Below are 24,851 nucleotides of genomic sequence, written 5' to 3'. Positions count from 1 at the left end.
ACTAATTCCAAGATGCGCACACCCACGCCGTATCACAGAAAAGAGCCAACACCAAAGTTTATAACACTTGACTGCCGTCGCATGTTGTTACTTGAGCGTGGCTTTTCGCTTCCCTTTAGGGTAAGATTAACTCCTTACCAGCGTTCATCCGTTCCCCTCCGTCGACGGTATGCTGCCATCGTTGCCGTGGCTAAGTGATGCACCACCCAGCACCCCAAAGGAGGATAAGGACAACATAGATCTTGTTGTCCTGAACGCACAAGCTCCATGTTTGTTCCAGATACGAGCTACGGCGCTTCGTTATGTGGCTTTTATTCAAGATATTACACATTAATACCTTCTGGATGCGTATTTGTTACCGGTGCATCTTGGAAGGAGGGATGTACTATCGGGATACAAAGCAACAAGCGTTCAAACGAGCTTGCACGATGGTTCAATTTCCATCCGATAATTAACTACATTGACAATACGAAATTCAAATATTTTTAATTCATTCCCAATAGTGGAATTATGTTACGGAATGAAAACTATCGTTTTCTTTCAATAACCTATTTGATTTAATTATTTTGAAATAAAATATTTAGGTTTGCATCCGTTAAAGTTTGATCATATGTGCTGTCGCTAGATCATACTAGCTGGCTACTAGGTCTACTAGGAGCAAATACCACGCACCGTATTCAAAAACCGACAGGACGGTTTACCATGTTGCTGTTTGCATTATTTTAGTGTTTGTCTTCAGTTATCCTTCTGAGCAAAGCCGTAGGAGTCCCAATCCGCAAATGACATGTTCGATTCTCGTTCCGGTAGACGAAGATTTGATCGAGAGCTTGCCCGGTAATAGCTGTCTCTCTGATAATTGATAGTACATACGGATAGATAAGTTGTACTTCTCAACACGTTGCCATTTTGGAGTTTGGACAGGCTGACCAGATCATTTCGGTGTAGAAACGGGACAAACGCGCATGCAAAATGGGACATGTAAAAAAACCTTGTTAAAATTCAACAGCTGTGGAAATTTCAAAACTAATTTTCATTCTCCGTGCAAGAAATAAAAATATTTCGAGTGAATCATTCACCACCATAACCTTCTATTGTATTAGTCTTGTTGTGGGAAAATACTAAACTGCAAATATTTCATTCTTCCGCAGACAAAAACACAAAGGAACAGAAAATTACTCATTTTTCAATACTGAAAAAAGTGAAATTTTATTTTAATCTACTCTAAGACATGCATTCCTCCTGATCCTGGTCGGCTACAGCGTCGATACACCTATGCCTGGCGTATTATAGAGCTCCATAATCGTCGGTCTTGGGCGATGTTCCTCCAGTTTCCCCGAACGTTCAGCGTCGCCAGGTCCGATTCCACCGCGTGCAGTCATCATGTTCGTGGCTTTCCACGAAGTCGCTGGCTCCTATCTGGTTCTCTGTTGAATATTGTTTTAGCTATTCTTTCTTCCGACATTCGCTAAGTGACCAGCCCACTGAAGTCTGCCGTTTTTATACGATTCACAATATTTTCTTCTTTGTATACTTGTCTGCGCCACACACCATTTTCTAGTTTCCCTCCGAATATTGTACGCAGGACTTTTTGTTCGAAAACCCGAAAAGCTCTCAAGTCGGCCTCTTTTGCCCATGCTTCATGTCATGGGAACTGTAGAATCAGAGTTTTGTGAGAGCAAATTTCGTTACCGTTTGCATGCTGCGGGACCTAAGCTGGTTACGTAATCCATAAAAGACCCTATTCGCAGAAGCAATACGTCTTTTCACTTCACGGAAAACGTCATTGTCACATGTCACAAGAGTTCCAAAGTAAACAAGTTCTTCAACAACTAAATACATCCCCATCAAGCACTACCTCAGCACCCACACCACTAGGTCTTCCTCTATCTGTACCTGCCACCATGTATTTTGTCTTGAGAGTTAATGGTTAACCTATCCTCCATCTCGCTCTTCAGTGGGACAAAAGACTCAACTACTGCTCTGCGATATATTCTAATAACGTCGATGTCGTCCGCAAAGCAAAGGACAATATACGACCGTGTAATGATAGTGCCGTTCCTCTGCACACCATATCTTAGTAGCGTCTTCGAGTGCAATGTTGAACAATAAATTCGAAAGTGCATCACCCTGCTTCAACCCGTCTAAGGTCACAAACGAGGTTGACACTTCGTCTGCAATCCGAATGAATTTCGACCCATGCAGCGTTGCACGTAACTGTCTATCAGTTTCGCCGGAAAACCATGTTTGGACATTATCTGTCACATCTCATTTTTTTTCACTGAATCGTACGCTGCTTTGAAATCAATGAACAAAAAAAATTGCCCGAATTTTTGCAACTACAAGGTAGTGATCCGAGTCGATGTTCGGCCCTCTGAAGGACCCTACATCTGTAACATCCGAGAAATGTCGTCCGTCGTCAAGCACGTGGTCTATCTGTGAGCAAGTGTCTTCACTCGGATCAGGCAATAGTTGAAGAATTTGCCCTTCATTCTCAACACGCAAATGCAGTCGCTTATCGGCTTCCATAAGATAACATGCTTCATCTGCTTCGCGATCACCGTGAAGCCAACTCCTCGTTCTGCTCTGTCACCGCCAATATAGTAATGTGGAACTTGAATGAAGTGTCCGGTTAATGTCTCCAGTTCTGAACCACCGTATTTCCTGGATTGCTGCCACACTCCGCCGACCTTCTGCAGCGCAGGCAAGGCCCAACCCATGCGGGTTCATTCAAAGTTTTCACGTTCCAAGATCCAACTTTCCAATCGTACTTCCAATTCCAAACAATTGAAAATAACAAACAATAGTCAAAGTACATTGCCTACGGGCATTAGAAGGCAAAAATGTTAAAATGCAAATGCGAAAAGATCAACCGGGGAATTATTGATTGCCCGTGCCAAATCCCTTTTTCACGATTATAAGTGAGAAAAAAACCTGCGGATAAGAATAACAAGAGTCTCAACAAGGAAAGAACAATAATAAAATTCAATTTGAATTATTTCCTTGGATATGGTTGACGCATGAGAATAAATGTCAAATACAATCATTTCAAAGTCCTTTTTGATCGAAATTGATTTAAATGACAAAAAATAGCCTCAGCCGAAAATCTTGTCCATTGATTTTGTTCTCATTTGCTCACAAAAAAGCGGGACTCATGTTCGTCGAAAAGTAAAAAAACATCCTGGCCAGTTTAAAGTCTGGTTTACAGCTCGGAATCTCGCAGATCTTCATTCAAATTCGAATTTCCAAAAAAAATTCATTCGAATTTCCAACGAAATTTCATTCGAATTTCCAATGGAAATTCACTCAATTCAACGGAAATTCACTCAATTCAAAGAAAATTCATTAGAATTTCAAAAAAATCATTCAATTTCAAAAAAATCATTCAATTTCCAAGAAATTCATTAAATTTCAACGGAAATTCATTCAATTCAACGGAAATTCATTCATTCAACGGTCATTCAATTCAACGGAAATTCATTCAATTCAACGGAAATTCATTTCAATTTCAACGGAAATTCTTCAATTCAACGAAGTTCATTCAATTTCAACGAAAATTCATTCAATTTCCACGGAAATTCATTCATTCAAGGAAATTCATTCAATTTCAACGGAAGTTCATTCAAATTTCAACGAAAATTCATTCAATTTCAATGAAATTGTTCATTCACGAAATTAATTCAATTTCAACGGAAATTCATTCAATTCAACGGAAATTCATTCAATTCAACGGAAATTCATTCGAATTTCCACAAATTCATTCAATTTCCAACGGAAATTCATTCAATTTCAACGGAAATTCATTCAATTTCAACGAATTCATTCAATTTCAACGGAAATTCATTCAATTTCAACGAAACTCATTCGAATTTACGGAAATTCATTCGAATATCAACGGAAATTCATTCAATTTCCAGAGAAATTCATTCAGATATCAACGAAATTCATTCAATTTCCAACGGAAATTCATTCAATTTCAACGAAATTCATTCGAATTTCAACTAAAATTCATTCGAATTTCCAACGGAAATTCATTCGAATATCAACGAAATTCATTCGAATTTCCAACGAAATTCATTCAATTTCCAACAGAATTCATTCAATTTCCAGCAAATTCATTCGAATTTCAACGAAATTCATTCAATTTCAACAGAAATTCGAATTTCAGAAATTATTCAATTCAACGAAATTCATTCGAATTTCCAGCAGAAATTCATTCGAATTCAATGGAAATTCATTCAATTTCCAACGAGAATTTTGAATTTCCAACGGAAAATTCAATTTCAGAATTTTCACAATTTCAGGAAATTCATTCAATTTCCAACGGAAATTCATTCAATTTCAACGAAATTCGTTAATTTCAACGGAAATTCATTCAATTTCAACGGAAATTCATTCAATTCAACGAAATTCACAATTTCAACGGAATTCATTCAATTCAACGGAAATTCATTCGAATTTTCAACGGAAATTCATTCGAGTTTTCAACGGAATTTCGATTTTCAATGAAACTCACTCAAATTTGAAACGAAATTCATTCAATTTCCAACGGAAATTCATTCAATTTCAGCAAATTCATTCAATTCAACAAAATTCTTAATTTCAACGAAATATTCAATTTCAACGGAAATTCATTCAATTCAACGAAATTCATTCAAATTCAACGGAAATTCATTCAAATTTCCTACGGAAATTCATTCGAATTTCAACGGAAATTCATTCAATTTCAACGGACTTCTTCGAATTTCCAGAAATTCTTCAATTCAACGGAATTCAATCATTCAACGGAAATTCATTCAATTCAACGAAATTCATTCAATTCAACGAAATTCATTCAATTTCAATGGAATTTTCAATTTCAACGAAATTCATTCAATTCAACGGAAATTCATTTCAATTTCAACGGAAATTCATTAATTCAACGAAATTTATTCAATTCAGAATTCATTCGAATTTCAACGGAAATTCATTCAATTCCACGAAATTCATTCAATTTCCGGAAATTCATTCCAATTCAACGGAAATTCATTCAATTTCAACGGAAATTCATTCAATTCAACGAAATTCATTCAATTCAACGGAAATTCATTCAATTCAACGGAAATTCATTCGAATTCAACGAAATTCATTCGAACTTACGAAATTCATTCAATTTCAGAATCATTCGAATTTCCAGCGAATCATTCAATTTCCAGAGAATCATTCAATTTCAACGAAATCATTCAATTCCAGAAATTCATTCAATTTCAACAATCATTCAATTTCAACGGAAATTCATTCAATTTCAACGGAATTTTCAATTCAGCAAATTCATTCAATTCAACGGAAATTCATTCAATTTCAACGGAAATTCGTTCAATTCAACGGAAATTCAGCAATTCAACGGAAATTATCAATTTCAGAATTCATTCAATTCAACGGAAATTCATTCAATTTCAACGAAATTTTCAATTTCAACGAAATTCATTCAATTCAACGGAAATTCATTCAATTCAACGAAATTCATTCAATTTCAACAAAATTCATTCAATTCAACGGAAATTCTCAATTTCAACGATTTCAATTCACGGAAATTTTCAATTCGAATTCATTCAATTTTCGAAATTCACTCAATTCGAAACGAAATTCACTCAAATTTGAAACGAAATTCATTCAATTTCGAAATTCATTCAATTTCCAACGAAATTCATTCAATTCAACGAAATCATTCAATTCAACGAAATTCATTTGAATTTCCCGGAAATTCATTCAATTTCAACGGAAATTCATTCAATTTCAACGGAAATTCATTCAATTCAACGAAATTCATTCGAATTCAACGGAAATTCATTCAATTTCAACATTCATTCAATTCAACGGAAATTCATTCAATTTCAACGGAAATTCATTTCAATTCAACGGTTTCAATTTCAACGGAAATTCATTCAATTTCAACGGAAATTCATTCAATTTCAACGGAAATTTTCAATTTCAACGAAATTCATTCAAAATTTCAATTCTAATTCAACGGAAATTCATTAATTTCACGGAAATTCATTCAATTTCAACGGAAATTCATTAATTCAACGGAAATTTCAATTTCAACGAAATTCATTCAATTCAACGATTGTTCAATTCAATGGAAATTCATTCAATTTCAACGAAATTCATTCAATTCAACGGAAATTCATTCAATTTCAACGGAAATTCATTCGAATTTTCAACGAATTATTTCGAATTTTCGAAATTCACTCAAATTTGAAACATCTCAAATTTGACGAAAATTCATTCGAATTTCATTCGAAATTCATTCAATTTCCAACGGAAATTCATTCGAATTTCCAGAAATTCATTCGAATTTCAACGGAAATTCATTCAATTTCAACATTCATTCGAATTTCAACGGAAATTCATTCAATTTCAACGGAAATTCGTTTCAATTCAACGGAAATTCATTCAATTCAACAGGAAATTCATTCGAATTTCAACGGAAATTCATTCAATTTCAACGGAAATTCATTCAATTCAACGAAATTCATTCAATTTCAACGGAAATTCATTTCAATTTCAACGGAAATTCATTCGAATTTCAACGAAATTCATTCATTCAACGGAAATTCATTCAATTCAACGGAATCATTCAATTCAACGGAAATTCATTCCAATTCAACGGAATTTTCAATTTCAACGGAAATTCATTCAATTTCAACGGAAATTCATTCAATTTCCAACGGAAATTCATTCAATTCAACGGAAATTCATTCGAATTTCAACGAAATTCATTCAATTTCAGAGAATTCATTCAATTTCAACGAAATTCATTCAATTTCAAATTCATGAATTACGAAATTCACTCAAATTTGAACGAATTCATTCAATTCATCAGCGAATTTCAACGAAATTCATTCAATTTCAACGGAAATTCATTCAATTTCCAACAAATTCATTCAATTTCAACGGAAATTCATTTAATTCAACGGAAATTCATTCGAATTTCAACGGAAATTCATTCAATTCCAACGAAATTCATTCAATTTCAACGGAAATTCTTCAATTTCAAGAATTCATTCAATTTCAAGGAAATTCATTCAATTCAACGGAAATTCATTCAATTCAAGAATTTCATTCAATTCAACAAATTCATTCGAATTTCAACGGAAATTCATTCGAATTTTCAACGGAAATTCATTCGAATTTTCAACGGAAATTCCTCATTGAAACGAATTCACTCAAATTTGAAGACAATTCATTCAATTTCGCGAAATTCATTCAATTTCAAAGGAAATTCATTCAATTTCAAGAAATTCATTCGATTTTCAATGGAAATTCACTCAAATTTGAAACGAAAATTCTTCAATTTCCAACGAAATTCATTCAATTTCAAAGGAAATTCGAGTTTCCGGAAATTCATTCGAATTTCAAAAAATTTCATTCGATTTCCAACGGATGGGGCGTTTTGGGGCCTCTTCCCTATTCATCTTTGACCACATACCAAACTTCTATATGCAGTCAATGTGGTGGTATAGAGTGCCATTCGAATCAAATTTCATCAAGTACCTAGGCACGATTTTCGTTTATCTCCTCGTTGTTCTTAAGAAAAATGTTTTTCACCAACTACCAGGAACCAATATTCGAGCAACGCCTAACAATATCCTTCGTCATCAACAGAGTTTGTTACTGACAAACCAATTTCCGCAGCTTCTATCAAAACCCGTACGCAATATGACAAGAATTATTCCCTTACATGCTCTGATATTTCCGAGAATACGATGCTATTTTGTAATCAGAGTTAGATTCTCGAATGTTTCCATGAAAGCAAAAACTACGATACATAAAACGAAATTTGCTGTAGAGATAATGCAAAATGACGGATAAAAGTAACAAACAAAATGATCTTCTTTTCTGTTGATGACAAAATATTTCGGATCCGGATCTTTGTCATTATTATCTCCGACAAAAACGACGCTTTAGAGTTGGTTCTCTTTGTCGCTTGTTTCGCATACATGCAAGAAAAATTCTCGCGTGATTTTTGAAAACGTCTTATGTCCAAATAGAGACTCTTTTCATTACGCTCTTTTTATTAATTTTCAAGCTAGTTTTGTATTTATTCAATATTTGCACCTCAACAAGCTATACAAACAGTTTCTTCAGATCTCTGTAAAAATCCGATGTAAATGTTAGTAGGCTTCGTAATAATCGAAAGAGAAAGTAAACAAAGAGAGCTCTCTTTGGACTTACGACGTTTTCAAAAATCACGCGAGAATTGATTCCTGCCAACTGAAAACAGATTCTCCTTTGACCCTGACTCTCCTTGAAACGCTTGATTTCGTCCCATCGAAACGAAAAGCACGAACCTGCAAATTATACTTATGTATGGTTTAACATATATAGGAATACAGTTTCAGAATGCACATCAAAGTTGACTTTAAGTTCAAAGATTTTTGTTCAACTTTATTTAACAGCTCGTTGTTTGAACTCTACTAATAACGGAGTTAAAGGGCTTTCTGAAAATAAAAAAATTATTCCGTAAATTGTTCAGCCCTTTACCTTCTATAGAGTATATGAATGAAACAACTGATTCGTATTTCAAAAAGTGGTATTTTATTCGGTTTTATTATAAAATCGTTAGAATACACTGAAAATAGTTCTCAAACACGGAAGTGAGCAGATCAATCGATACACCTATCTAGAAAAAAATAATGAAGGGGATGATGAACTGCCTACCGGCTGGTTGGATGGCCTTATGGTTATATGCACAATCTATAAAAAAAAGTCACAGACTAGAGTGTGCCAATTACAGAGGGGTCATCCTTCTGAACTCGACGTACAAAATTCTGTCGAGTATTATGTTAGCAGACTGAGATCGCTTGAGGAGTTCTTCGTCATCGAATACCAGGCAGCTTTCTGAGGCGATCAACGACGGCGAAAGAATATCCCCTGAAGACTCGGAGTCAACAAGCGCTTTGTCAACAGAGCTGATTACAAACTGACCAGAAAAGACCTGTAAGGTTTAGAGTACATTTAGTAGTTGAATTGTAACTCGCCAGCAGTGCCCATGATCGCATATTTGAAGGAATAGGGAATGATTGATAACGTAACAGCAGTGGCTCAAATTTCTCATCTATGAAAAATATCATGGAAGCAGAATCCCAAATCACACCCAAACTTCAGAGATTCAAATCAGTTCATGAAAATAGAATGGGATGCATCCACATTTCCATTCTTTCCAAACATATAAATGCTAATACTTCTTGTGAATTATGTAACAGCAAACCCATGATTGTAGCCACTCTGTATTGCGTGACTGTGGATGTTGTTTTGTTGGTTGCAACTGATACTTGAGGCGCGCGCTCTCCAGTATTATTGGAGAACCTGGAGGAGTTTTCCGGATAGCGGCTCGTTGCTTTTGAGTTAGTGGGAGCGTTTATTCAAGATGAGATTATAAACTATTCGTCGGACAGTGGACTATGATTTGCTAAGCCATAGCTGTTTCTTGTATAAGTCATTTTTGAACTTACCCATAGTCTCGGCTTTCGTACATCCAAACAGGGACAGATTTGGAGGAGGAACACGCGCAGTTCGCACAATACTATTTTAATTTTTTTTGTGGTTATGCTCGTCGACAATTCTTTCCCTTTGTACAGCAGAAGAGTAAACCTTTACTAGAAATATTGAAATTCTTTGAAAAGTTAATTCAAACGAGCTTACTGATATTGTGGTAGAAATTCGACTTTCAAGAAAATTTTGGTAAACTATACGTACACCAGTCTTGCATAATGTTTAATCATAGACAACATGCTGTTCTTCGTCACTTGTATACTGTTTTACTCTACGACATGATTCAAAGAAACTACATATTTTCTTAGCGTCAAAATCTTGTTTACATACTAATCGGATCTTGTAAATTCCACTCCCAGCAATTCAAATACATTTTCCATCAGCACTGGAAACCACTACGCAAACAAGCTAATCATGTTCGATTAACCACCGAGAGCGATTCATTCTATGTAAACCGCAATCTTCACTTTCTGATGCTGGACTGAGTGATGTTGCACAACGTCAGTAAATCCACCTTCGTTCCATCTCTAGACCCAGCTATCATCGTGTGTATATATCCAGCAATGCTAATAATGAAGTGCGGAACTCAGCCCTTACATCTGGAATAATTGTTTAATGATTCAATTAATTACCGTTCCGATGGGAAGAAAGTTTTGCCAGCAAACCGCATGCATGCATATCAGCTGAACCGAGCGAGTACGGTTTATTTCTTGAGATTCTTACTCGATAAAGGAGCACTGGAATACCGCCGAGACTGCTTTCTTGGCCTGCTGATGTACGTTTCAATCGGTCTAGGTTGCATAGTTCTGTTCTGTTTCAGAATGATGAACTTTCTTTTCGCTGCAGTTTGTCTGGGAGTAAGAAATGCAACATTCTGCTCAAATAAGTTAACCCTGCAACTGCACTTTTGCATTCTACAGTTGTCTAACAGATAAATGATGGTAATATTATCATCGGATTCTAAACTGTTTAGCGTTGTACTTTTTTGTTTTGTTATTACTTATCAAAGTTTCTTCTTATATTCTTATAAAGAAAAATTCAGCTGATGCTTCTAGTTATTGCCCAATCTGTTTGCTTTTTATAATTAAACTTTGACAAGGTTATTTTGAAAAAGTGATGTTTTATTCATTGGAATGAGAATTCCATTTTGCTAATAGCAGTTCGGTTTCCGTTATGGGCATTCAACCACTCATCAGTTTAATGTTACGAATTTTGGGGGCAGGAACTATGTCCAAGGGCTTAACGCCGCTCACTTCTGCGAGTTAGAGGGTCTGCCTAGGACGTGGGGGCTTGGCAGACTCTGTTAACCTTTACAAAAGCTGCATTGTACGCTAGCAGGCCTGTGTGTGCTCAAAGCGCACAGGAGCCCAAGAAGTGCCAATTGGCACATCAGGATCAATGAGCGAGATTTCGCTTCAGTTCTTTTTCTTCAAGTCCTTTCTAACACCAAATTACTTCAACTTATCCTTTAAATGAAACTTGTGATAATTTTCGATTTTGTCCCTTTTCTTTTGTTGCGGATCCTTAACTTTGGAAGTAGCCTTATTTCGGCCGAAGATACGAGTTTGACATCAAAACTTAATGTTTCATGCTTCTTGCCCCATCCCTTCTTGCGGACTTTTACCCCGCTCAAAAATTTATTCAGTTAATCGTTTTGACTTTTCGGAAAACCAACCAATTAATGTTCTGCATAATAAAGTACTTTATACAATAGGTTATCGAAATGGTATAATGTTCACCTGATCGAACGTATATATGGTAACGGAATACTAGTTGCGGAAACACAATTATTTTATTATTTTTACTAACTTCATTTCTCCTTGTTGTATTCAAATCGTTTACAATTACGCAAGATAATAATTAACCGGAATACCTATCAAACCGATGCAGTGCTGCTAGTTTATCTTTTTATAACTTCATAGCCCAATTAAAAGGACCAACTGAAGTATTGAAATCCCAAACAGCGAATTACGACTGTGAAGTGTTCTGAGTTTTGCTACCATTCCGAAATTTTTGAATTTTCAAATCAAGCTAGGCTTTCTGAGGTTGGAAAAATCGTTAAACTCTTAGATTTCGAGGAGGTTACTAAAAATTAAATAAGACCGATGGATTTTTTTTCGAAAGGATTTCAAAACTCCATTGAATTATTTTGCTTTTCTAAGCTCATATTTTCACCAGCAATATAATCAATGAAAAATCTCAGTAGGCTTGAAACAATCGAAGTTGGGTGACAACCTGTGCAAGGATTTTCTCAGAAAGTTAATTTGAAAATTTTTTATTTTTTCCTTCTAGTTATTGCCCAATCTTTGCTTTTTATAATTAACTGTTTTAAAAGGTTATTTTAAAAAAAAATGATGTTTTATTCATTGGAATGAGAATTTAATAATTTGAGAACGTTAATAATTTGCTATTTAACTAAATCGAAAATATCGACTAGTAAGTTGTATTAGGATGTAAACTTGAATTTTTGAAATGGAATTTATACTAACAGGGGCCCTCCTTAGCCGTGTGGTAAGAAGCGCGGCTACAAAGCAAGACCATGCTGTGGGTGGCTGGGTTCGATTCCGGTGCCGGTCTAGGCAATTTTCGGATTGAAATTTTCTCGACTTCCCTGGGCATAAAGTAGCATCGTACTGCCTCATGATATACGAATGCAAAAATGGTAACCTTAGAAACCTCATGATTATTAATGGAAGTGCTCAATGAACACTAAGCGAAGCGGCTCTGTCGGTGAGGATGTAATCGTCAGAGAAAAAAAAAAAATTTAAGTTTAGTTGTGTCACTCATTAACTCTCGAACTATCAATCCTAAATTTCATCAAAAGAATTATAACAAACAAAAGGCAAAATTTTAGAATTATTCGTGACCTGTCAAAGATAAGCATCAATAAAAATCTTTGAATTTTAATCATATAAGTAGGAATACTGAAATATGCCTGCCAGTTGAGCCATGCCAAAGACTTTTCTGTGTTATGAGTGTTAAAATAGAAAAGTAAGCCCCCTAGAAATTTTCATTAGTTACGCCAATGCCAGAGATTGCGGCCCTTCGATCAACCTGCCTCAAGGGTAGACGAAGGATGCAACGTGCCCGCATCGAGGATGAAAGGCGGACCGCCGTAAAGTGTTTCATTGGACGCTAGTAAAACGCTGGTTTAGACCGCCGAGATACACGCAAAAAAGCGTTCATGAATTCGTGAACTAACGAGTTCACGGTGTATTTTCGGAACAACAGTAACGGATTCAGGAATACAGTCACGTTTTCTGGAACGTTCTGGAAAAGCTGACTATGTTCCGAATCCGTGAATTGAATCACGGTGTATTTTGCTGTTCATGAATTCGGAACGATTTTTTTTTTGCTGTAGCGATCCAACGGCGAGGTATTCAATTCTCGTTACACCGCAGCCTGCCGGTGGCCTGTACCGGATTTGGAAAACTATTCCCAGAACCGTGTACTTATACGAGCCGATGCCGGGCAGAGAGGCGTACCTATACCGCAGGAGTTCCGCAAGGTTCAATACTGGGCGTACTGGAACCTTATGTATGACGGGTTCTGAAGCTAAAGTTCCTCCTGGTGTTAAGATCCGATGCCGGGCAGAGAAGCGAGTGTTTATCGTTAACACCAGTCGGTCCAACATGCAGTGATTCACGTGGGTGAAGTCGTGAGCACGAAAGCGGAGTTGAAGCTCTTTGGGTTGTTGGGGAGTGCAACTTCAAATGCGATCTACCTGATCTAAGAAAATGTTTAACAATATATTGAAAATCTGCTACTAACTATCTTAAGATTAAAAGATTCGGAAGCTTTCATTTTCCTTGCGTGACGCGTGTCGAGGCATCATCCTTCCATGCTGCTCGTAAGCCTTTCAAGAGGCTTCGATGCTTTCGAAGCCTCCTTTCAAAGGCCTCCTTTCAAGCTCGAAGTCTCCTTCAAGAGAGCTCGGAAGCCTCCTAAGAGGCTCAGAAGCACCTCTTCAAGAGGCTCAAGCCTCCTTCAAGTGGCTCAGAAGCCTCCTTTCAAGAGGCTCAGAGCCTCCTTTCAAGAGCTCAGAGCCTCCTTTCAAAGGCTCGAAGCCTCCTTTCAAGAGGCTAAGCCTCCTTCAAGCTCACCCTTCAGACTCGAAGCCTCCTTTCAAAGACTCAGGCCTCCTTTCAAGAGGCTCAAGCCTCCTTCAAGAGGCTCGAAGCCTCCTTCAAGAGGCTCAGCTCCCTTTAAGTGGCTGGAAGCCTCCTTTCAAGAGGCTCAGAAGCCTCCTTTCAGAGGCTCAGAGCCTTCTTTCAAGAGACTCAGGAAGCTTTCTTTCAGAGGCTCAGCCTCCTTTCAAAGGCTCAGAGCCTTCTTTCAAGAGACTCAGAGCTTTCTTTCAAAGGGCTCAGGAAGCCTCCTGAAGGCTCAGCCTCCTTTCAAGAGGCTCGGAAGCCTCCTTTCAAGAGGTTTTCGACATTTCTGTTCGATGAGCCCATAGCAAACGTTTTTCAAGCCCAGGGTGAATCTATTTTCTTGTTTATCCTGTGATCCTGACATCAAGTGAGCATTACGAACCATGGTGATGTATAGAGTTTTTAGAACAACATTTGAAAAGCATGATAATTTTTTTTTTAAATAATCGAGAAGAAACAACACTCTTAAGCGTTCACGTATCCAAACTATCAATTGATAAAAACTCGCTAGAGAGTAATAATCGTTCGATAATTGTATCTCGATTCGAAGCATTGGTGAATGCTACTTTTGAATGATTAATGAATCAATATACTGGAAGTAAATTGAATAGGGAAGTCTTATAACTTTCTACTTCAGAGCTTATTTTCCTACATAACATCAAAACACAATCCTAAAATTCGATTGAACTTCATTGTTGACATTGAATTGGGATTACATTGAAATGACAATTTTATGTTTATTAAAGCTTGTTCGCGACAAAATCTGGACACCCAAAACACGTATAACTTTTGAAATACCTCATCAACGAGTGAAATATTTCGTAGAGTAATGAACTCATGTCTGTACTATCATACAATATTTTATTTATTAGTTATTACAAGTACGTAATGGATCATTTGTCGAAGAGAGCAGGTTGGAAAATCAATTGTGTGCAGCCGCCATTAAGGTGTAGGTCTTTCGGTTCGAAATCTTGCTAAAAGCTGTTGTTTTCATGTAAACGCTGTTCATAGAGTCTTGAAATAGTTTGATGCTTTTTGACATCAAGAGGGATGCCAAGGAGTTGAAGAAGAACAGTTTGAGGAACCAGCAGTAGGATGGGAAGGTGAAACAAATACCACAGAGGAGGACGAACCTTTCGGAAAGAATCGTTTCTTGGGAAATTAAAATGTCACCAATTTAAGTGCATATTTCAAAGCATAGACAGAGAGTCATTTGAAGTAAAAACTGTGAATAAACTGACTACATCGATTTTTATTAATTCTCGATGTTGTGTCCAGATTTTGTCGCGAACAAGCCTTATGTATCGATTCCAAAATTTGAAAAGTTATCGCCGATGACAACTCGCCTATTTTTCACACCTGAGAAGTGTTCAAATGATAATTCCAATAATTATCGTATGAAAATGATTTAGCACAACCCTGGCTGATAGTGTACCGCTGTGTATCATCGTTGCAAACTGGAACAGAGACTACGCATCCGCCACTAGGTCAGGCTAACCAAACGCCCGGTGGCTTAGAAAAGCCCCTCGTAAAACTGGGCTGTCAACGGCGTTTGGTGTTCATCATATGGAGGAAGTCAGAGTAGACGCGACAAAGAAGTTTTACTAATTTTTGAAGTTACACCGGGGGTTATTCGGTACGTTTTTTAAAAAGACGACCACTCCGATGGAGTTCAAACTTGAACTGCTATTCAATGGATTTTTGTATTAATAAATGCCTACATACTATGTGTCTCGTCACTGTCGTTGTCGTCGATCATGGTCTGATCGGCGTGCGCTGACCCTAGCGTCAGCAGAAAATATGCGCGTTGGTGCCCTGGTGCGCCGGCGCGGCTGTTGCTGCGATGTGTAGCCTGGTGCGGTGATAACTGCTTCTCCCTTAAGTTTCCAACCTCCTGGTTCGAAAATCATACTGGCGATGGCGGTTTGTAATATGTTGTTGGTACGGCGGACTGCCCTTCGACGGTGTGAGCCGGGTTTGCTGGATTGATGTGCACTTCAGCTGTCCGGGTTCTGAGTCTTAAAAGAGTGAGATAGCAAAAATTATGATCATAGACGAGGTGAAGGAAAATCCTCAATTATTGTCCACTGATGAGTGTGTTGTATGCTTTGGTTTTCCAGATGATCCAAATTTTGTGATGAAGTTTCTAACAGATGAATGTCTGTTGGTTGTTCGATGTCGCTTGGTTACGTTTAAGCCTGTTGATGGTGTGAATATGGGATGATCAACTGCATTGATGATTTGGTTGGTGAACGATATGTTCCGGATTGAAACTGAGCAATTTGTACAAGTGATTAGGAATAGAAGCCTAGTTTTCTGACGATACTCCACAAGTATTGAAGAGGTGTCATTCACTTCGTTTAGAAGTAGAATCGTCGAGCTCATTTTGGTTATGGTTGGGTAATGCTCAATGGTTTCATAGATACACTTGCTGTCTTGACCGGTAATGATGTTGGACAATCATTCGTCTGTAGACACATCTTTCAAGTGGTTGAGGTTGCAAAGCTCCAATTGCCTAGCTTTGAACAAATCCGTTTTCAATACAATTCGCCGTTGCCGTGAAGATATTCGTTGCCGTCTAACTTGATGCGTAGTGCTTTGCTATGACTGGTATGATTTTCAGTTGCTGATATGCAGTGTTGCTGAGATTTGGGATATTAATGATGTGAGTATGGTTTCGTCGGTGCCTATGGTGGTGGTGGGAATCCGAGTATTTCGTCTAAGAGGTCAGTCGGTGTTCCTGATCGTACAGAATCTGATCGATTAGTCTTGTCTCCTTTGTCTAAGCATCCTATTACTAACTAGTCCTAACTTTGAAAAGTGATGGAATTTAGAATTTTGATAATTTCTTGGTTTACAACGGTGTTGGTACAGGCACTGCTGATCAAGATTGATGACGTTCTAATATAAATGTCACGGAAGACGTCAATGACTGCTCAAACAAAGCATCGGTCAAATGTAACGAATTGTTTTCCCTTTATTCGTCATTGTTAGCTAAACTCAACCCAGTGTAAGTAGCCCTTTAACAGGTGAAATCTATAGCTATTGAATTGATTAAATCCTAATTTACACTAATTTGAACTAACAGATAGTACTTAAAGCTAATTGAATTATTACATAAAACTAAAAGTGTTGTTCTCGGCACAAACATCCAAACGAATTGTAAGAATCTAATATAATTGTTTAAACCTAACCTAAATTAAAGTGACTACGTTCAGGTTACACGTGTCATCGTTGTAGAGTGTCGTAGGCTAGAATTGTGCTAGAATTACCTTTGCAACCGATTTTGTAAGTACGCAATTAAACAGTAAACACAGTTATCGTAAAACTAACTTCACGAATAAACCTACAGCTAAAGCTACATTGCAACAAAACCTACGTGCGTTGTAATTCGCTGATAGAAACGACCAGAGGTTCGCCATTCTATTGCCACAGGCCACTGAACAAGCTTTGAAAATCGCCAGTACCAATCTGGTCAATATGAATACGATTCCAGAAAAATCCATTCCTGAGATGCACGGAAACATCACATCACACATCGTACACACGCTCGACGAACAGCGGTCAGATTGCGTAAAGTGCGATACGTCAACGTGAGAAGCATGGTACAATGTGATTTGCCAAACTTGGTGGCACTTCGCATGTGCTGGAGTATCCGATTCGATTGAGAATCGTGCCTGGTCGTGTGCCAACTGCCAGGTAGACGAAATAGCCAGCGTCGCGTCTGGTTCACGCATCCCACACCTCCGGTAAATCCGGAAACTCAGCCAGGATAAATCTGCGCTTGAGAAGCTGGAGGGCTCAAGCAATGCAGAAACGGTTCATCGAGGATAAATACAAACTGCTGGAGTCTCAACTGGAGTTGGAAGAAAACGTTAGTGTTCAGCAAGAGTAGCCGAGTCAGTAAGCGCTCTAAAATCGCCAAGGTCGTACAATGGGTCAACAACTGTGCAGAGCAGTCGAGACACCCCAGAAAAACAACGGAAGCACGTCTCAACCATGCCGCCAGCATCGTCCAATCGTACCGCACCTGCGACTACTGCGATCGCCCTGGTTCAGAATTTAATGCAGCCACCAAGCTCCAGCCTCCAGCCCATTGAAAACACCCTGCTCTCAAAACGATCAGCAACAATACAAAGATCTCATGCAAGTGCCAGAGGATTCGAAAACAATTCGAAACAAAGACAAGCTAGAACGGCGGTCTAATAAGATTACGGTACGGTGCCGTTAAATCCACCCCAACACAAACACAATCCAGCGCATTGTTGTTGGCGTGTTCGGATACAAAGACCCACAAACGACATCAGTGGCTCATCCGCCAGAATCGTCGTCGGTATGCCGGAACAACCAATATCAGCGTTAGCATCTATGCCGCCGGTATTAGTTTCATCGCCACCCCATCAGCACTATACCTCCATTACTACGCCCCCACTATCTGCACCTGAAGATACATCGAATGGAACATCGGTGCCTCTACAGTCCGCACTAAACCTACAGTTTTGCCGCCTCCTCCGTGTGCACCAATTAGGATATACAACGTACCGCCACCACCAGGAATGTCACTACCATTCGCAGCATCGGCTGCGCCTCTACCTGGAACCAGCTCGGTACACCCCGGCCATCGATCTCAATCTGCCTTACCAACTGGTCTGAGCCAGTATCAGGGTTTGTACCTGCCCCTCCCCACTGCTTTCTCCGGCCACCAGGTAAGTCAGACAGTAATCCTTTACCACCAATGCAAAACGATTCCAACCTCCAACACCTGATGAAGCAATTTGGTAGCATTGCTTTATCACCTTTACAATCACCATTGCTCAATGCAAATATAGCCACGTTCCCATCCCCTCACAATTAGCTGCAAGACAAGTCATGCCTCGTGACTTGCCCTTCTCAACAACCAGCCGACTGGCCAGTATTCATTAGCAGTTTTATGAATACCACCTTTGCTTGTAATGGTACTCTAGCGCGAGAATCTATGCTTTCAGCGAAGCCATTAAGGCGCACATACGAAGCTTTCAAAGCCGTTTGCTTTTACCTGAGTCTATACCATATTATAGAAACTTTGCATTTGCTTTATGGACCTGGTTGTTGATCTCAGCCCTCCTTGAAAAGGTGCGATCAGCTCCATCGCCGAAAGTGGAAAGGTTCCAAACTATTATCGATTTTGGAATGTCAATACAAAGTTTATGTGACCATTTGAAGTTGCTGGTCAATCAGTTCATCTGTCAAACCCTTCGCTTCTCATGGAACTTCTCGCCAAACTACCACCACATCTACAGATGGAGTGGGATCATACCTCAGGATTCTCAGGTGAATCTTAAAACCTTCGTTCCTTTGTCCAGTTAGTGAGAGCAGTAAAGTAAAGTGACCGTGTTTGTAAGCACAGTGCTTTCGTGAAGAACAGTTCTAAAACCAGAGGAAGTGTTAATACTCATCACAGTGACCATAAAAACGTAATTGAAATCGTCTAACAGCTTGGAGGAAGTGAAATCATGTTCGCTTGCAGGAAGACCGGTCATCGTATCCCGGACTGTCTATTCTTCAAATCTCTTTCGGTGGATGGACGTTGGAAGCGTGCAGTCTAATGGGCTATGCCGAAATTGTTTAAACACACGGAAGAAGAAGCTGCGAAAACCTGGCACTGCGGCATTAATGGCTGTAGTATCGCCATCATCCGCTTCTACACTCGCAGCGAAGCAACCCAGAATCAAAACTCAAACCGTATTAAATGTTGCAAGAACACACTCATCGACAAATGAAACAGTCCCTGCTTTTCAGGATACTGCCAGTGACTCTGCATGGACCAAAGGAATCGTGAATACTTTCGCATTCCTGGATGACGAGTCATCTTCCTCCTGGAAAAGCCTGCAAGGACTCGTGTTGGAGGAAAAAATATGCCATTATGTTTAATATGGACCGGGAACGAGCAGAGTGGAAAATGGATCAACGCTGTCACTAATAATTTCGTCATCTGAAGGAAAAAGTATTCTAGATGAAGTCCAAACGTAAAGGAGTTGTCTCTACCTCCCAAACACTTCCTTTGAGCATCTATCGGAACAGTTTCCATACCTGAAAGGGCTTCCTGTGAGCTACAAGGCGGTCCCAAACTCTTAATTGGGGTCAACAATCTAGATGTAATGGTGCGCTGAAAATACGGGAAGGAGTAAACGCGAACCAGTGGCGCGAAAACGAGGAGCTTGGCTGGTGTATACGGTGCTCGCCGAGTACTGATCAGAACCCATCGCTCAACTGTCATGCTTGTGGGTGTCATCCGATCAATCGTTGCACGAGCTCATCAAGGAGTTCTTCACAACGGAAGATATAAAATTCAAACAATACAACCACTTCTGTCGGAGGCAGATCAGAGCTCAACAATCCTTGAGGATACAACCATTCAGTCGGCAACCATTTTAAACTGGTCTGCTTTGGAAGTTCGACCACGTGGGCTCCTGATAGCTATAACATGGCGCTTCGTCGGCTAGAATGCTTAGAAAACGAATGAATCGGAATCCAGAGTTGAAACAAGTCCTTCGACGGCAACTTGAAGATTATCAATTAAAGGTTATCACATCGCAAACCGAGGAGGAACTGGGCAACTGTGACATTCGCGTGATGGTATCTGCCCCTAGGGCAGTAGTCAACCCTCGCAAACCAATAAGGTTCGGATATGGGACGCAAAAGCGGCTGTGAACAGGATCTCCTTAAATTCCGTATTGCTGAAAGGTCCGGATCACCTAACATCTCTTCCGTGTCTTAGTTCGTTTCGCAATTTAACGTGGGACCTCCGATATAAAAGAAATGTTCACAAACCATATACGTAAAGCGGATCGCCACTCTCAGCGGTTCCTCTGGCGTAACAATCCCTGAAAACCGATGTGTATATCATGGACGTAGCCTGCTTTGCTCAACTGCTCCCGGCTTCAATATATAAAAACAGGAACTCAAGGAATTCCAAGATTTGTATCCCCGCGCAGTCGAAGGCAATGAACAACCATTACGTGACGACTCAGAGGCTACGATCCAGAAGAAGCAATTGTATCCATGGAAATGCGTCTTCGAGAGCAAGGCGGGTTTGAACTGAGGTGTGTCTATATGAACGATGTCTTGGTCGCGTTAGGCGAGGCCCAGCCAATGGAAGACAAGAGACTTACCGCAGACAAACGCGATTCTGAGCGGGTACTCGGACTGTTTGGGTAACACAGAGGACGTTTTCTGTTTTCTGAAGTAAAGCCGGATGTCGCTGATTCGATGAAGGGCAACCAACGCCCACAAAAAAGGCAAATGCTGAAAATTCTAATGTCGCTCTTTGATCCGTTGGGCCTGCTGAGTCTTTTGTGGTGCATGGTAAGTCCTCCTTCAAGAAGTCTGGAGAGAAGGGATACATTGGGATGATAGAATAAACGAAGATCTCAGAAGATGGAAAATTGGACAAACTTGCTCGAGTACGCGCCTCAAACTTCCCGTTGTTACTTCTTGGAAGCAACAAAGAGCGCTATGAAACCTCCAACTCCACATATTCGTGGATGCCGAAGCTGCATACTGTGCCGGTCGGACATTGAACACAGATGGATTACCAGAATGCGCGCTTGCAGCCAAAACAAAGGTGGCCCTCTAAAGACGCTTTCGATACCACGTTTGAGCTACTGCAGCAGTACTCGGTGCTCGTCTATACAGTTCATCGAAGAAAGTCATACGGTACAATCACAAGAAAGGTATTCTGAGCGATTCAGACAGTTCTATCCTGGCTCCGGGCCAATCATCGAAGGTATACACAATTTGTTGCAGTGGAGAACTGATACAATTACCGATGCTGACGCCTGGCGCTGGGTTCCCTCTAAGCAAATCCGACATCGCGACGAAATGGGAAGCGGCCCGAAGCTGGATGCAAATGTATCTGGTTCAGGGTCCTTTTTCCTCAGTTACCGGAGGAAGAGATAGCTCTCAAAGATACTATCATCACCTACGGAAGAAGAGCTGCGACCATGCACTGCGCTCTCGGGTTTTATGTTCGGGACCTCTGTAAGTTGGAGCGATTTTCTCAACTCGACAGAGCAATACGCGCCGTGCCTGCGTGTTTCGTTATCTTCAACCTCAAGCGAAACATCTCACGAGAGGAAAGATTAGTTGGTCCATTAACTTAGAAGAGCTCCAGAAAGCAGAAAGTCTTCTCATCCGAGAAGCACAGTGGCAGGGTTTCCAGACGAGATAATGGTTCTGAAACGCAATGCGTCGAAACCATGAACGAGCGACTTCGCGATGAAAGTAGTTCTATCTACCAGCTGTCCGTTCTTGGATGAACGGAATATTCTACGCGTTGATGGCAGAATCTCAGCTGCGCCGAATATAATAATACTAAGTTTCCAGTGATTCCTAAAGCATCCTTGACAGCTCAATCTTGGACCGCTATCACCTAGTATTTGCGGAAATACAGAAACCGTAGTGAATGAAATTCGCCAACCTTTACCACGTCCCAAGACTCAGAACAGCGATGACCAAGACAGCTAAAGCGTGTCAATGGTGTCAGTATCAAAGAGTTCTCCGAAAGTTCCCATGTCACCGTTGCCTAGCAAGAATGGCATCTTTGTGACCTTTCGCGCACACCGGCCTAGATTTTTTGGGCCTGACGTGAAGATCGAAGGAGCAACGCTAAGCGCTGGATAGCCTTATTCACCTGCTTGACCATACGGGCAGTGCATGTAGAAGTTGCACACAATTTGACTACAGACTCCTGCATTAAATGTATCCGACGATTCATATGCCGCAGAGGTTCGCAAGCGAATTTACCAGATAACGCACGTACCAGGGAGCAGAGTTGCTGAATAAACGAATCGAACAGTTGGCTCACATTCACAGGAACCGCTACTAAATGGGTGTTTAACCTCCTAGCACTCCCACATGGGCGGGGCCTGGGAAGAATGGTCCGCTCCATCAAAATGCTATGGAAACTGCGTACAACAACAACACGCAAGCTGGATGATGAGGCTTAGAAACATTCGTAGTGGAAGCCGAAGCCATCGTTAACAGTCGACCGCTAGTACCGCTCACACGAGGAGCAAGAGCGCTTACACCGAACCATTTATTGGGAAACTCAAGTGGCGTCCGCCAGCCGGCGGTGAAGCAACTGATCCGACAACGGCACTGAGGTCATCTGGAGTCAAGTACAACTACAGCTCGATGTTTTCGCGAAGATGGATTAGGGAATATCTTCCCGTTGACTAAACGAACGAAGTGGTGCAACGAAGTGAAGCGATCTCTGAAGGACAGCTAGTGGTGGTAGTCGGAAGAGTAAGCGGAATGAGTGGATTAGAGGGCGAATTGTAGAAGCAATCAAGGGGACAGATGGTAGGGTGCGACAAGCTATCACAAACTGTGAGGGGATAATACGTAGGCCTGTGGCTCGTTGCTGTACTAGAGGTTGATGCAGGTGTAACACTGAACCTGGTGGCCAATGTCAGGGAGAGAGTGTTGGTACTGGCAGCACTGCTGATCAAGATTGATGACGTTCTAATATAAATGTCGAAGACTCAATGACTGCTCAAACGTCAAAGCATCGGTCAAATGTAACGAATTGTTTTCCTTTATTCGTCATTTTATACAAACTCAACCCAATAGTAGCCCTTGCAGAGTGAAATCTATAGCTATTGAATTGATTAAATCCTAATTTACACTAATTTGAACTTACAGATAGTACTTAAAGCTAATTGAATTATTACATAAAACTAAAAGTGTTGTTCTCGCTCAAACATCCAAACGAATTGTATGAATCTAATATGTTTAAAACCTAATCCTAAATTAAAGTGACTACGTTCAGGTTACGTGTCATCGTAGAGTGTCAGCAGCTAGAATTGTGCTAAGAATTACCTTTGCCAACCGATTTTGAAGTACGCAATTAAACAGTAAACACAGTTATCGTAAAACTAACTACGAATAAACCTACAGCTAAGCTACTGCAACAAAACCTACTGCGTTGTAATTCGCTGATAGAAACGACCAGAGGTTCGCCATTCTATTGCCAAGGCCACTACGGAACAAACAGTGATCCCCAAGTGCGCCCGCGACTGCATGCGCCCTCCTAGCTTTTTCTGCGGCCCGTGAAGGATTCAGAGATACACCATGTGCCCATTGTTAGGCGTTATATGACCAAAGAAGCTTCTCATTGGCTGTTTCGTTTGCATTAGGGTATTCTGTCAAGATTGCACCGTTGTGATAAATGAAGCATGAATCGTATTATTATCATGATTAATTAAATTGATCACTACATTAATATTGTAGGCCAGCCCGACAGCAAATACGCTTCATTATTATTGTCCCGGGCTATAAAATAGCAAATGTGTTGTTTTTCTTCGCGATTCAACGAGCAGTGTTGAACTTCATGTAGAATAATGTTGTCTTACACTGCTCCGTAAGAAGAATGCTTTTACTCTTAAAAATAAGTTATGGTTCGGCAAAATCCAACTGAAAGTATGGATTAATATCTCCAGAAAACACGCTGACTATCACTTGACACCAACGTACTTTAAGCTACGGAAAATATAGTTTTTTCAATCTCCGATATTGTTGAAGAAAAGGTTTCATGAATTGATGAATCAATTTGCACAGCAAGGCTCAGATCAGATTTATTCGATTTCTATTCAACACTGCTGACATGATTATCTTTTGTATTTTTTTCCGTGAATATTTAGATTTTTTATGGAAAATTCTTGCATAATTGCAATTTTGTTTTTAAAAGTACTAATTTATTTTCGTTTTGTGGAAAATTATCAATTATTTGTAGTGAATATTTTATTGCTCATACTGATTTCTTCATAGGCAATTATCTTATTTTTTTAAAAATTTCGATTTTTTTAGAGACATTTTTATTTAGTCGTTGTCATTTGCCCGACAACTTATGGTGAACAATATATCCTTAAAAATAAATACAGGATCATATAATCATTTGAAACAAATAGCTCAGAATATTTTTGCTAACTGAACCGAAAAGATTGTGTTGCAAAGAATTCTCTCTATATAAAGTCTTAAAAGCAGAAACGATCAGTCAGCTACGGGATAAATCCTGTAAAATTGAATGTCCCTCCTTAGGAATAAACTATTTTGTTAAAATTTTTATTTATAAAAATCATATTGCACTAAAATAGAAATTACATATTTTGTAATAACTTCTAG

Source organism: Armigeres subalbatus, unplaced genomic scaffold (genome assembly GCF_024139115.2).
Source record: "Armigeres subalbatus isolate Guangzhou_Male unplaced genomic scaffold, GZ_Asu_2 Contig762, whole genome shotgun sequence".
In the NCBI taxonomy this organism is placed as follows: Eukaryota; Metazoa; Arthropoda; class Insecta; order Diptera; family Culicidae; genus Armigeres; species Armigeres subalbatus.
The sequence above is the reverse complement of the archived record's forward strand: the minus strand, read 5'-3'. Positions refer to the sequence as shown.